Source organism: Pristiophorus japonicus, chromosome 3 (assembly GCF_044704955.1).
Source record: "Pristiophorus japonicus isolate sPriJap1 chromosome 3, sPriJap1.hap1, whole genome shotgun sequence".
NCBI classification, from domain to species: domain Eukaryota; kingdom Metazoa; phylum Chordata; class Chondrichthyes; family Pristiophoridae; genus Pristiophorus; species Pristiophorus japonicus.
In genome coordinates this window covers 124,672,246-124,686,315 of record NC_091979.1, presented here as the reverse complement: position 1 = coordinate 124,686,315, position 14,070 = coordinate 124,672,246, and the positions used below count along the sequence as shown (strand labels likewise).

The following is a 14,070-nucleotide window of genomic DNA, read 5'->3' as shown; positions in this document are numbered from 1 at the left end:
GCATGGATTCATGAAGGGGAAATCATGTTTAACTAATTTACTGGAATTCTTTGAGGATATAACGAGCATGGTAGATAGAGGTGTACCGATGGATGTGGTGTATTTAGATTTCCAAAAGGCATTCGATAAGGTGCCACACAAAAGGTTACTGCAGAAGATAAAGGTACGCGGAGTCAGAGGAAATGTATTAGCATGGATCGAGAATTGGCTGGTGAACAGAAAGCAGAGAGTCGGGATAAATGGGTCCTTTTCGGGTTGGAAATCGGTGGTTAGTGGTGTGCCACAGGGATCGGTGCTGGGACCACAACTGTTTACAATATACATAGATGACCTGGAAGAGCGGACAGAGTGTAGTGTAACAAAATTTGCAGATGACACAAAGATTAGTGGGAAAGCGGGTTGTGTAGAGGACACAGAGAGGCTGCAAAGAGATTTAGATAGGTTAAGCGAATGGGCTAAGGTTTAGCAGATGGAATACAATGTCGGAAAGTGTGAGGTCATCCACCTTGGAAAAAAAAAACAGTAAAAGGGAATATTATTTGAATGGGGAGAAATTACAACATGCTGCGGTGCAGAGGGATCTGGGGGTCCTTGTGCATGAATCCCAAAAAGTTAGTTTGCAGGTGCAGCAGGTAATCAGGAAGGCGAATGGAATGTTGGCCTTCATTGCGAGAGGGATGGAGTACAAAAGCAGGGAGGTCCTGCTGCAACTGTATAGGGTATTGGTGAGGCCCCACCTGGAGTACTGCGTGCAGTTTTGGTCACCTTACTTAAGGAAGGATATACTAGCTTTGGAGGAGGTACAGAGACGATTCACTAGGCTGATTCCGGAGATGAGGGGGTTACCTTATGATGATAGATTGAGTAGACTGGGTCTTTACTCGTTGGAGTTCAGAAGGATGAGGGGTGATCTTATAGAAACATTTAAAATAATGAAAGGGATAGACAAGATAGAGGCAGAGAGGTTGTTTCCACTGGTCGGGGAGACTAGAACTAGGGGGCACAGCCTCAAAATACGGGGGAGCCAATTTAAAACCGAGTTGAGAAGGAATTTCTTCTCCCAGAGGGTTGTGAATCTGTGGAATTCTCTGCCCAAGGAAGCAGTTGAGGCTAGCTCATTGAATGTATTCAAATCACAGATAGATTTTTAACCAATAAGGGAATTAAGGGTTACGGGGAGCGGGCGGGTAAGTGGAGCTGAGTCCACGGCCAGATCAGCCATGATCTTGTTGAATGGCGGAGCAGGCTCGAGGGGCTAGATGGCCTACTCCTGTTCCTAATTCTTATGTTCTTATGTAATCTGTTTGTGGAGGTGGAAGATGTGGGTACAGTTCTTAATGAATACTTTGCATCTGTTTTCACAAAAGAGAGGCGTGATGCAGACACTGCTATTGAAGAGGAGAAGTGTAAAATATTCGATGAAATAAACATAGTGACAGAGGAGGTATTAAAGGGTTCAGCAGCTTTGAAAGTGGATAAGTCCCCAGGCCCGGATGAAATATATCCCAGGCTGTTAAGCGAAGCAAAAGAGGAAATAGCAGAGGCTTTGACGATCATTTTCCAATCCTCTCTGACTTCAGGTGTGGTGCCAGAGGACTGGAGGACTGCTAATGTGGTACCTTTGTTTAAGAAGGGAGAAAGGGATCGATCGAGTAATTACAGGCCAGTGAGCCTAACCTCGGTGGTGAGAAAATTATTGGAAAAATTCCTGAAGGACAGGATAAATCTTCACTTAGAAAGACATGGATTAATCAAGGACAGTCAGCACAGATTTGTTAAGGGAAGGTTGTGTCTAACTAACTTGTTTGAATTTTTTGAGGAGGTAACCAGGAGGGTTGATGAAGGCAAAGCGGAAGATGTAGCGTATATGAATTTTAGCAAAGCTTTCGATAAGGTCCCACATGACAGACTGGTCACAAAAGTAAAGGCCCATGGGATCCAGGGCAAAGTGGCATGTTGGATCCAAAATTGGCTCAGAGGCAGGAAGCAAAGGGTAATGGTTTTTGGGTGTTTTTGCGACTGGAAGGATGTTTCCAGTGGGGTTCCGCAGTACTCAGTACTAGGTCCCTTGCTTTTTGTGATATACATCAGTGATCTAGACTTGAATATAGGGGGTATGATTAAGAAGTTTGCAGATGATACTAAAATCGGCTGTGTGGTCGATAATGAAGAAGAAAGCTGCAGACTGCATGAAGATATCAATAAATTGGTCAGGTGGGCAGAACAGTGGCAAATGGAATTTAATCCAGAGAAGTGTGAGGTAATGCATTTTGGCAGAGCTAACAAGGAAAGGGAATACACATTAAATGGTAGGATACTGAGAATTGTAGAGGAACAAAGGGACCTTGGAGTGCATGTCCACAGATGCCTGAAAGTAGCAAGCCAGGAAGATAAGGTGGTTAAGAAGGCATATGGAATGCTTGCCTTTATTAGCCGAGGCATAGAATACAAGAGCAGGGGGGTTATGCTTGAACTGCATAAAACACATTGGTAGGCCACAGCTGGAGTACTGCATGCAGCTCTGGTCACCGCATTATAGGAAGGACGTGATTGCACTGGAGAGAGTACAGAGGAAATTTACAAAGATGTTGCCGCGAGTGGAGAATCTAAGCTATGAGGACAGATAGGATAGGCTGGATTTGTTTTCATTGGAACAGAGGAGGCTGAGGGGAGACCTCATTGAGGTGTATAAATTATAATTTTATGATGGGGCCTTGATATAGTGGATAGAAAGGACATAGTTCACTTAGCAGAGGGGTCAACAACTAGGGGGCATAAATTTAAAGTAATTGGTCGTAGGTTTAGAAGGGATTTGAGGGGAAATTTCTTCACGCAGAGGGTTGTGGCGGTCTGGAACTTACTGCCTGAAAGGGTGGTAGAGGCAGAAACCTCAGCACATTTTTAAAAAGAACTTGGATGTGCACCTGAAGTGCTGTAACCTGCAGGGTTACAGACCTAGAGCTCGTAAGTGGGATTAGGCTGAAAAGCCTCTAGTTGGCCGGCATAGACACAATGGGCCGAAATGGCTTCCTTCTGTGCTGTAAACTTCTATGATTGTATGATATAGCGTCCTGTGACTTAGCTCACTAATTTACTGCAGAGTGTGAATAGGAATAGGGAGCCCATGGTCGGGGTACCGCCCAGGGCCTGAGGCACCTTTAATCCATCCCAACAAGTTATTCACTGGTTTCAGTTCTGGCATCTTGCTCCTATGAATGGGCTTGGGTTGATTTGAGTAGTTCTGCTCAGACAGAGGTTTTGACATTTACATATTCCATCTTTAAATTTTAAATACCAGACTTTAGAATGCCCAATGAAATTCAAGTATTTTTAAAAAGTACTGAATGCAAATTTTAAAAGATTTTGCATTCAGCCGTCTTCAGTTGTGAGAGATTATTGGTGGTGTTAAGCTTTACCATAAATCAGCTTTGTGCGATTTTTGAAGCCTGTGTGTGTGCAGGTTTGTGAGAGAGAGACGGGCTTTGAAATCTGTCCTGCACTTTTGAACATTTCACTTTTATTAGCATTCAGAGTGCTGAAGTGTTCTCATGGACAGTAGGAAAAGCAATGAATCGTGCCGGCATAGTCAAGCTTCACGTAATTGCAAGCAGCATTAACATCAGTATTGTTGGAAAGTTATCAAACAATCAAGACAATAAGTGCTTAAAACTCTTTAAAGGGCGAAGATCCATATTGGACAAACACTTTAATGGGGCAGTGCGACAAAATGTTTAGTTCATCTGTCGATCAAAGATCTCATTGAAGGCAGTGATTGCAAACTCATGGTTTGTTAGGCCAGTCCCAATATCCAGAAACCACTTATATTAGCATTTCTAATATTTTTTCTATTTTCAGAGGATCTTGCTTGGACTTGTACCTCAATTGCTGATTAATGGAAACAATTATTTATTAGTGTGGACTTTTAAATTCAGGTATCTCTGTGCGTAGGGTTGTGTAACAAATCTTTTTTTTATGGCAGGGGTTTAAGGGGCTGCTAGCATAAAAAATGATTGTCTGTGATCTAGGTTTTTTTTGCATATCTGGAATCAGAAGAGAAGAATATATCTCCAGAGGATCAGACTGTTTCCAAAGTCGACCGCTTTGTAATGATTAAGGGAGAGTTCCGGATTGCTTAGATCATTTCACAATAATGTTCATTACATGCTAATCTGGGTCAATAAGCAAGAGTTTGTTTGTGGCCATTAATTTTCAGTCTAAGTGGCAGTGGCAGAAGAATGGCTTAAATGCAGCAAATTTACGATCGCCATTGATTTTAATGGGGGCAGAGCTATTATAATTACCTTCATAGAGGTGACGGTGGAGCAGCGCAGAAGTCCCAGCAAATTATGTATGACGTAAGTAATGACATAAGTTAATCACGCCATAATTTCCTGGAATTTCTGCACCATGCCGTAAAACGCCATTATTATGGTGCAGGTTACAGCAAATTCCGGCCCTATATTTCAGTGGTGTTCACCATGCCAGAATTTCCATAGTGGTATTTACAATGTACTTTCACCTCGCACACTATCTATCATTACCTGAAGGCAACTCAATGAAGCATGATATAAACCTTGAATGTGACTCAGTGTCATGTGGCACTGATGAGACACTTTACCCAGATTGCAGTCTCTGAAATCAGCAATCATTGTGGCATTGTAACATTGCAGAAGCATCTGCTAAGTTTTTGAATACAATCCAGTGCTTACCTCCGTAATGGAAGTATATTTTAAGGCCAGTCGCCATTCCAGTGCTCGAGGCTGTGTAAAATGAAAACACTTTGCAAGTAAATGAAAAATATGAAATTAAGCCAATTAAAGGCACATGCCTTACATTGCATTGTATAAATTGCCTTTTTGGGGAATCTTTTGTATTATATGTAACTGGCATTTCTCTCTTTCTGTTTTTTTAAGCATCTTACAAATACTTTGGATAGGATACTTATCAGATGGTGATATGTTACCATCTGTGGAAAACCCTTTTGCTTGGGTGCTATCAGATTAGATTAATCACATGACTGACTGCTGGTGGTAGGCCAGAAATGGCATTAAAGTTACTTTTGGAAGTCTAGCCAAGTCAATAAGGAGGGACTGTGTGCAACAGAAGACATTTCTTTGTTGCATCCTACTCTAAGAAAACTATTTGAACATACATAGCTTGAGTAACAGGACTAAAACAATATTGGAGATGTGATGAAGCATTTAAAATGTAAAAAAATACAAGCGGGAAATGGCCTTATTTGAGTAATACTGCAAGAGTAGAAAACTGTAAACAGATTTGGTAATTCTATCATTCTATTTATGTATCCCTATTCTGGTAGTAATCAATTGACACTGGTTCAGTGCCATTGCTGAAAAATGTTCACATGCTTTATGCCATTATGAGTCAGATAAATATTTGACTGGATGATGATGATGATGGCCTTTCATCTCTCAGATATGACAGGATGAAAGTCTTCTCCACCTCAGGCATTCTGACACTGCACACTTAAAACATTAAGGGGCCAAATTTGTCCCTTTTTATAGCCCCGTTCGCGCCTCCGGGGGGGGGGGACGCTAACGGGACGCAATGGCGTTCTCAGGGGAGAGCGGGCGCTACCGCCTCCAGGAAAATTGTCCTAGAGGTTTGGGGGCCGTCCCCATGATTAGCTCCTCGGGCTGGTACACAATGAGGTCATTGCCGCGCACCCCTCATCACCCTGCGCCGACCAATTTGCGCCCCGTGGGGGAAATTGCCCCATGAAGCTAGCGTAGACAGATGTCAGTGCCAGGTTTGCGGGTCACATCTGTCTGTGCTACATCCGTCACCAGGGCGCCCCTTAAAGGGGAGGCCTTTAGTGCCCGGGGTGCCAATTTAATTTGTCGGCCGACTCTTGCATCGGCCCGACAATGCCTGCCCTCACATTGATCGCGCCGCCATTGTGCAGCTCGTCACTCCGTTTTGGGTGCCAGGCTGCTAGCCCAGTCTGTCACATCCCTGGTGGCCTAGTGACGACCACCAAAGGGCCTGCAGAGTACACAGCAGCCCTCCCTTTTAATTGAAGGGGTGGGTTGTTGTAACGCATTAACGCTACGTGGAGCATACGCTGGCTTGCTCCACACGGTGCTGGACTCAATGCCACGCTGCTGCCCTGGGAGCACCCCTCCAAGGAACTGGACAAGAGATAATGCTCCGTTTCCCTGGAGGAGCACACGCCCAATTCTGGGTCGGGGTGGGACTTCCGGGCTGGGCACAGGAAGTCCCGGCCCCGGAAACTTCCCGCCCCTATTCGAGGGCAAGGGACAATTTCAGCCCCAAAGGATTGGATTTTCCTTTGAATGGTGGATTAGTGGCAGGGAAGGATGCATGAACATCCACGTGACCACGATACTAACCTCCTGTGCTTTCCTGAAGTGGCCCTGAAGTGGGGACTGGGTTTATGTCAGTGAAACCACTGTTCATTCGTTTACTGTCACTGGAAGTAGGGTGGCGGGGTGGGATTTAGTGGTGCTTCAGTGTTTAAAACAATGCAGTTGTTTAAAGGAGCAAATATTTTCAGCAGAGCAATGCAAGATTGAGTTAGGAAAGAGGAGCCTTGTGGAGAGGGGGTCAGCAGGAAGGACTCCCCAATTTACTGATGAATTGGTTGATGTCCTACTCACAGAAATATGGGAAAGAAGCACACAATGTCTGAGGATTGCAAACAAGAAGCTCCATAAGAATGTGGGTCAGACTTTTTTTTATCCATTCCCAGAATGTGGGCATCGCTGGCAAAGCCAGCATTTATTGCCCATCCCGAATTGCCCTTGAGAAGGTGATGGTGAGCCCCCTCTTGAACCGCTGTCGTTCTTCTGGTGAAGGAACTTTCCACAGGTTAGGAGTTACAGGATTTTGACCCAGCGACGATGAAGGAACGGTGATATATTTCCAAGTTAGGATGGTGTGCGACTTGGAGGGTATCTTGATGTTCCCATGTGTCTGCTACCCTCATCCTTCTGGGTGGTAGAGGTCGTGGATTTGGGAGGTGCTGTCGAAGAAGCTAGGGTGAGTTGCTGTAGTGCCTTGTAGATGGTGGAAAGGCTTTGGGGAGTCAGGAGGTGAGTCACTGAATACCCAGCCTCTGACTTGCTTTTGTAGCCACACTATTTATGTGGCTGGTCCACTTAAGTTTCTGGTCAATGGTGATCCCCAAGATGTTGAAGGTGGGGAGATTCGAGGATGGTAGTGCCATTGAACGTCACAGGAAGGTGGTTAGACTCTCTTGTTGATGATGGCACTTGTGTGAAGCAAATGTTATTTGTCACTTATCAGCCCAAGCCTGAATGTTGTCTATAGAGGGAAGTGGCAGAAGTCATGAGTGCAACCTCCACCACCTCATGAACTGCCACATCGTGTTGGAAGAGGTTTATTGATCTCACAAGATTGTCCAAAGTCATTGAAGGCACTGTTTCTCATGCACATCCTACAGGAATGAAGAGGAATGACTCACCACCTTATATCTCATGACCTCTTTGTCTTTACCTGGGTGATGTGAAAACTGATCCGTTCACAGCAAAACCTCTGTATATAATAACACACCATGTCAACTCCAAACCACTTTATGAACTCACATTGCCTGCCACAAATATTAGTTTTGATGGAAAAGTGTTGAAAAGGAGCCTCCATCTGTAAGCTTTATAATCCTGGAATGGTCGCAGCCACCTGGGTGATGAGAAATGTAATTATATTCATATTCTTTCAGCACTGTTCTCCACATGCAAAAGCAAGGAAATGCAACTGGAGAGGAACACCTAGTTTGTGAAGTTTGCGTCCACTCAAGGAGAAAATTTGCAGCTCATTGGAGGGCACACAGGAGAGGTTAAGGGAGATGGAGAAGTGGGATATAAAATGTCACGGTAGGGCTAGCGGCGCCATAGTTTGTTTCAGGTTTGTGTGGAATATCAGAGTATTTCAATGAGCATTGACTAAGCCACCTCTTCAGAGAAGATTTTAGGGCTAGAAATTGGCCAGCCTTGTGCCTGTTTTTTCGGCGATATTTCGCCGTCTTTGACTTAAATTGGCTAAAGTTGTGTGCCGTTGTACAAGACGAAAAAAATCGTTATGATTTAAATTGGCTGTTCGGCGCACCCGGATTCTGCGCGGAAAAAAACACCCACGAAAAGCCTGCATTGCTGCCCCAGAAACAGCCGTAAGTAGGAAGACCTGCAAAAAAATTAAAGTTTTTATTTTTTAATTCTTTTACAGCGATTACTGAGTTAAGGTCTTGTAAATGTTGTGTGATTTTTTTTTATTTTTTGTTTTTTGCAATTTTTTTGTGTGTTTTTTTTCCCCCCTCCCAGGGCCTGTCTTTATAGCGGTAATCGGCCTCGGACTAAAGTTGGTGAGGACCGCGGTTTCCACCGCGAATCCTCATGCAATACCGATTTTTACCGTCGGTTGCATTTTGTTGCCAATTTTATGCCTTTAAAAAACAGCGGTATTTTCAACGGCATTTTTGGTGAAAAATGCCGGAAAAATACCACTATTGCCAAAAGACTAATTTCTAGCCCTTTATGTTTTTGACATCCTGGGGCATAGCTTGGGGGGAGGGGAAAATCTCTGAGGAGTGACCAGGCATTAATTCCTACCTCTCTTCACCAACTCTGTCATGGCATCTTGGATGTTCCAGCACAAACCCAGAAACACCCACTTTGGAGGAGGTAGTTAGTGAATCAGTTGAGTTTTCACAGGGTGAAGCACTGACCATTAGTGAGCATGAGGACCTGGAAGTGGAAAGGGAGGCTGAGCTGTTTTCCCTTGGTTGAAGAGTCGAGGGACCTAGGTTTTAGGGGCCCAGACTTCAAAAGTACAGGAATTAGGGATTAGAGATCGATTTGATGTGCAGGTAATGAGGGTAGTTTCCGTACATATGGCTGGGATGATCGTTAAATCGAAGAAGTTCAATACATGCAACATACTGTAGGAAGCTTGTCATGGCAGTCCAGAAGATATCTGCAACAGCAAGGCCACAGAAGAAGGTGTTAAATACATTAGTGGCTTACAGCGTAGCAGCTATCACTGCTTCAATAGATGCCTTGAGGGTCAACTTTAATGCAACACTTGTTGCACGGTTTTCACAGACTTAACTGGGACTATGCTGACTGAAATTAGACTGAACAGTTGCACTTCTGAGCCTGTACCCAGCATCAGTGTGCTACAAGATGTGGTCACATGTTGCTGCCTCTCCATCATCATCTTCATAGGCAGTCCCTTGAGTCGAGGATGACTTGCTTCCATGCCAAAAAGTTCACAGGTGTTTCAATGAAGGACCTAATATTCCAGGTCCCGAACTACATCTTGAAGGGTGGAAGATGCTTGTGTGATTGTGATCCTACTTCCTTAAGATTCCTTTCAAAACCAGCACGAGGGAGCTTTGAACCTGGGCATCACTCAACATAGCAAGAGCAAGGATACTGGAATCATGACCCTTGGGCACAGCATCTTCATTGAGATGAGAGTGACTTCAGTTTATAAAAGCTCCAGCAGAAATATCCCAGTCATCCAGCTCTTAACCCCCTGACACTCAGAGAGCACCATGTAAGAAGTTAGGATAGAATATTAGGAACAGGAGTAGGCCATTCAATCCCTCAAGTCTGCTCTGCCATTTAATTAGATCATGGCTGATCTGCAACTTAACTGCATTTACCTGTTTTTGATCCATATTCCTTAATACCCTCACCTAACAATGATCATGAGTGTTATCTATGTAAACTTGTATTTACTCTGTACCGCCACCAGAGGGCTCATGCCCTGGAGTCCCAAGGGATCTAATAATCCCTTGGCAGCACAGGTATTTAAGGAAACCTCACAGGTTGGAGAGGAACTCTGGAGACCTGCAATAAATGATTAAGGACTCACTTTACTTTGAGCTCACAGTGTTCAGTCTGACTCTTTCTCCATACATAACAATGAGTTAGTATGAATTTAGGCGCAAGGGGTAGACATGGCAGTTAGAAGTAGTAGTTAGTGTATGAAATGTATATTAAGAGGTAAACCTGTACCATGACAAGAAAACATCATCAGTTTCTGGAGATGGAATCCTCTAGTATCATACACAATACAGACAGAATTCTTCAAAACCGAAGTAGTCAAACATGTCTGAAAGCCACTGCATACCTTGCTGTAAAGTCAATACTTTAATTAAATGTTTGTGGTTTCGCGAATTTATGCAGTCAACACTAGTATAACAAATCAAAGTATAAGCTAATACTTATGCATCCTACAAATGGTTTGATCTATTTTATAGGTAAGTTACTGAAAAACAATTCATAATTTATGCCAAGTAGCTGAACCACTTTGGGATTGTCTCGGCCACATTTCTTTAGGTGTACAGATCTGCATTTGAAATATTGTCGGGAAAACAAAGTGATGCCTCATTGTGCCTGTACTAATCAGACCAATTTCTCAAAGGTACCATTTTATTTAATTGAAATTATAAAACCACCAAACCTTCAAAGTTGATTACTTGGTAAATATTAAAACCAATCTCAGAAACGGAAATAAATATGGTAAATATATCCTATTTATCCAAAAAATGCTAAATTGTGTAACATACAGAATAATGGCTATCTGGTAGAAATTGAATGGTCATATCGAATTGAAATGTTCAAAAAGTATCATAAACAGTGAGGCTTGTATGGTTTCTATCTATGATTTGAACCCTGAGTTGAAATTACATTTTGACAATCACTCTCTGATAACAATTAATTTTGGGATTGTCTCAGCCACATTTCTTTTGGTTTCTAGATTTGCATTTGACATACATAAACATGACCACACTTGATCAGCTCCACTGGGCAGGCCATATCGTTCGCATGCCAGACACGAGACTCCCAAAGCAAGCACTCTACTCGGAACTTCTTCACGGCAAACGAGCCAAAAGTGGGCAGAGGAAACGTTACAGGGACACCCTGACACCTGGGAGTCCCTGGCCAAAGATCGCCCAAAGTGGAGGAAGTGCATCCGGGAGGACGCTGAGCACCTTGAGTCTCATCGCCAAGATCATGCAGAAATCGAGCACAGGCAGCGCAAAGAGCATGCAGCAAACCAGTCCCACCCACCCTTTCCCTCAACGACTAACTGTCCCACCTGTGACGGGGACTGCGGCTCTCGTATTGGACTGTTCAGCCATCTAAGGACTCATTTTAAGAGTGGAAGCAAGTCTTCCTCGATTCCGAGGGACTGCCTATGATGATTGTCATGTATTCTACATGGCTACTGTTGGTACTATCACAAGGTGTGCCACCAGAGGGCACAGCAGTGGGAGACTTGTAGGTTACCTATACAGGTGTGCCTGGACTAGTATAAAAGGCAGGACACTAGGTGTGATCCTCACTCTGGAGTTAACAAATAAAGGTTTAAGGTCACTACAGTTCAAGTACAACACATTGCCTCGTGGAGTCATTACTAGAGCATCTAAGGACACAACAACTGGCAACGAGATTAGGAACTTTCATGCGAAAATGGCTACCCTTGGTAGGTTGCAGCAGCTCGCCAATGGTGATAATTGGGACGCCTTTGTGGAGAGGCTAGAACATTTCTTCACAGCAGGAGATGACCCGGCCACATTGGCTGATAAGCGCCGAGCTATCTTGTTAACCAGTTGTGGGCCCACCGTCTATGGCCTCGTCAAGGACTTGCTGGCACCAGCGAAGACAACGACTAAGACGTTCAAGGAGCTCATAACCCTGATCCATGAGGAACTCAAGTCCAAGGAGAGCATCCTCACAGCCAGACACCGGTTCTATACCCACTGAAGGCCAGGAAGTCGCGAAGTACGCTGCAGACCTCAGGAGGCTGGCGGCACCGTGCGAGTTCGGCACCCACCTCAACGAAGCGCTGCGGGACATTTTTGTCATTCGAATTGGCCATGAGGGCCTTCTTTACAAGCAACTGTCGGCGGATACCACAGTCACACTGCAGAAGGCCATCTCTGTGAGCCAGTCATTCATGACCTCGACCTGCTGTCTAAGCAGATGACTCATCCTCAGGACTCAAACCCGGCAAATACTGTGCACAGAGTGGCGCCATTCAGGGGCTGGAATGTAGAGTGCGAATCCTCTCAGGGAAGAGAAAACAGGCCCCTGAGTCCCTTAACTCAGAGTCCGCCGAGGGGGGCTAATTGAGTAGCACCATGCTGGCGTTGCGGAGGGAATCACAGGGCTCACCAGTGCCGCTTTAAAGATTATGTATGCAAAGGCTGCAGCACAAAGGGCCATCTCCAGCGAATGTGTAAGAGAAATATGATTCACTGTGTCGATGAAGAGTCTGCAGATGGTCATGAATCCAGCGCGGATTATGAATCGATAGGCAGAGAGGCAGCTCAGCCCCACGGGGAGGTACATAGCATGTTTACCTGCACCACCGAGTGTTCCCCGCTGAAGATGGAAGTCGAGATAGAGGGCGTTCCAGTCTTCATGGAAGTGGACACGGAGGCAAGCCAGTAAGTGATGAATCAAGAAGCCTTTGAGAGACTATGGGACAATCAAGCTGAACGACCCAAGATGGCCCCGGTTCAGACAAAGCTGCGCACCTACACCGATGAAATCATCCCAGTCGTTGGTAGCGCGAATGTAAAGGTACTCCATGATGGCGCGGTGCACGTTACCTCTGTGGATTGTTGCAGGTGATGGACCAACGTTGCTCGGCAGAAGGTGGATGGAGAAGATTCATTGGAAGTGGGAAGACTTCACCCCTCCAGCAATCGACGTTCTCTGTGCTCAGAGGCAAAGCAAGCCCTCACCTGAGGGTGGACCTGGCACCGGAGAGCAGACCAGCACGGCACCCGAGACACAGACCACTCAACACGACTGTGTGGAGATGATCCAGCTGAGACGAATAATCCAGTCGAACGCACCTTCCAGGCTCCACTGGCAGGACTCCGGACGAAGAAAATCGGATCCAGAGGCAACTTCCCAGCTTCGGTGGCAGAACCCGGGAAGAAGAGGATCACTGCAGTCGACATCGTGGATGGAGGAAAGATGGCGCCCAAACCATGAGGTGAGGCGCTGAAGACAAAGATGGTCACGGCCAGACCACGAGGTGCAGCGCTGATGGAGCAACACGTCGCACCTAACGGAGAAGCGGATTGGGGTAAAGAAAGCACGGCTCACTTAAAGGCGGCCGGCAACCCACCACAATTAAAGGGACAGTTCCTACTCTAAAGCAATGTAATAGTAACTAAGTCAGAGGAAAAAGGTGTAATTGATTATGTAAAATGTGCAACTAATAATCTGAATTGTATATACGCAACCAGCGAGGAAAGGTCGCGCGATTATGTAAAATGTGTAATTGATGATCTGAACTGTGCACATACAATCAGCGAGAAAAAGTCGCACGATTGCAATCGGAGCTGCAGAGTATCCAAAATAAGTAATGAAAAGTTGTGTGATGCAGGGTTTCAACTGCACGCAGCCAATGCAGCGGGCAGACACTCATCGGGAGCACACAGGTCCAGCGAGCTACCCAATGCTGTAGCCTGTGCCTCGGGGACCAGAGTCATGCACCATGGAGTGTGGCCACAAGCAGCCGACACGAGCTGCAGAGCAAGCGACCTCAGCAGGGCAACGGCATCGGTATCGATACCCTGCCCCTGATCGGCTCCACCTCTCAGGCACCTGATGGCACCAACTGCCACGAGCCTGAAAGAGCAAACTGTGCTAAGGTGCAGTACCTAGACCCCATCACCACCAAGGCCATACCCATAAATGTAGGGTCACCCGCCACATTTCCGCCAAAGGGAACCGGCACCAGCCAGGATCCCAAACCAAACAATGCCCAAGACAGCGAGTCAGCAGTTCCCTGTGCACTGCTCGATGACAGATCCTCAGGGAGCAGCAGCAACTCAGGGCGCAAAGAAAGGACAGGGAGGTCACAGGCATCTGTGAACCGGCCCTATGCTAGGGACCACGGCAATAACCCCAAGAGTAGGCTACTCGAGCCAACCAGGTTCCCACTGCCAGCACCGGGCACTGAGCCGCCACCAGACTGCAGGGACACAACCCAGCAGCTCCGGAACTAGTTTGTCCTCACGCACCGGTCACTGCATCGATA

General features: G+C 45.6%; 1 protein-coding gene across 4 annotated transcripts in view; it reads left to right on the top strand.

The window, feature by feature from the left end:
* Positions 1-14,070, top strand: part of znf385b (zinc finger protein 385B) — a 751,134-nt gene that overhangs the window by 492,488 nt on the left and 244,576 nt on the right. The gene's annotated exons all lie outside the window — the stretch shown is intronic.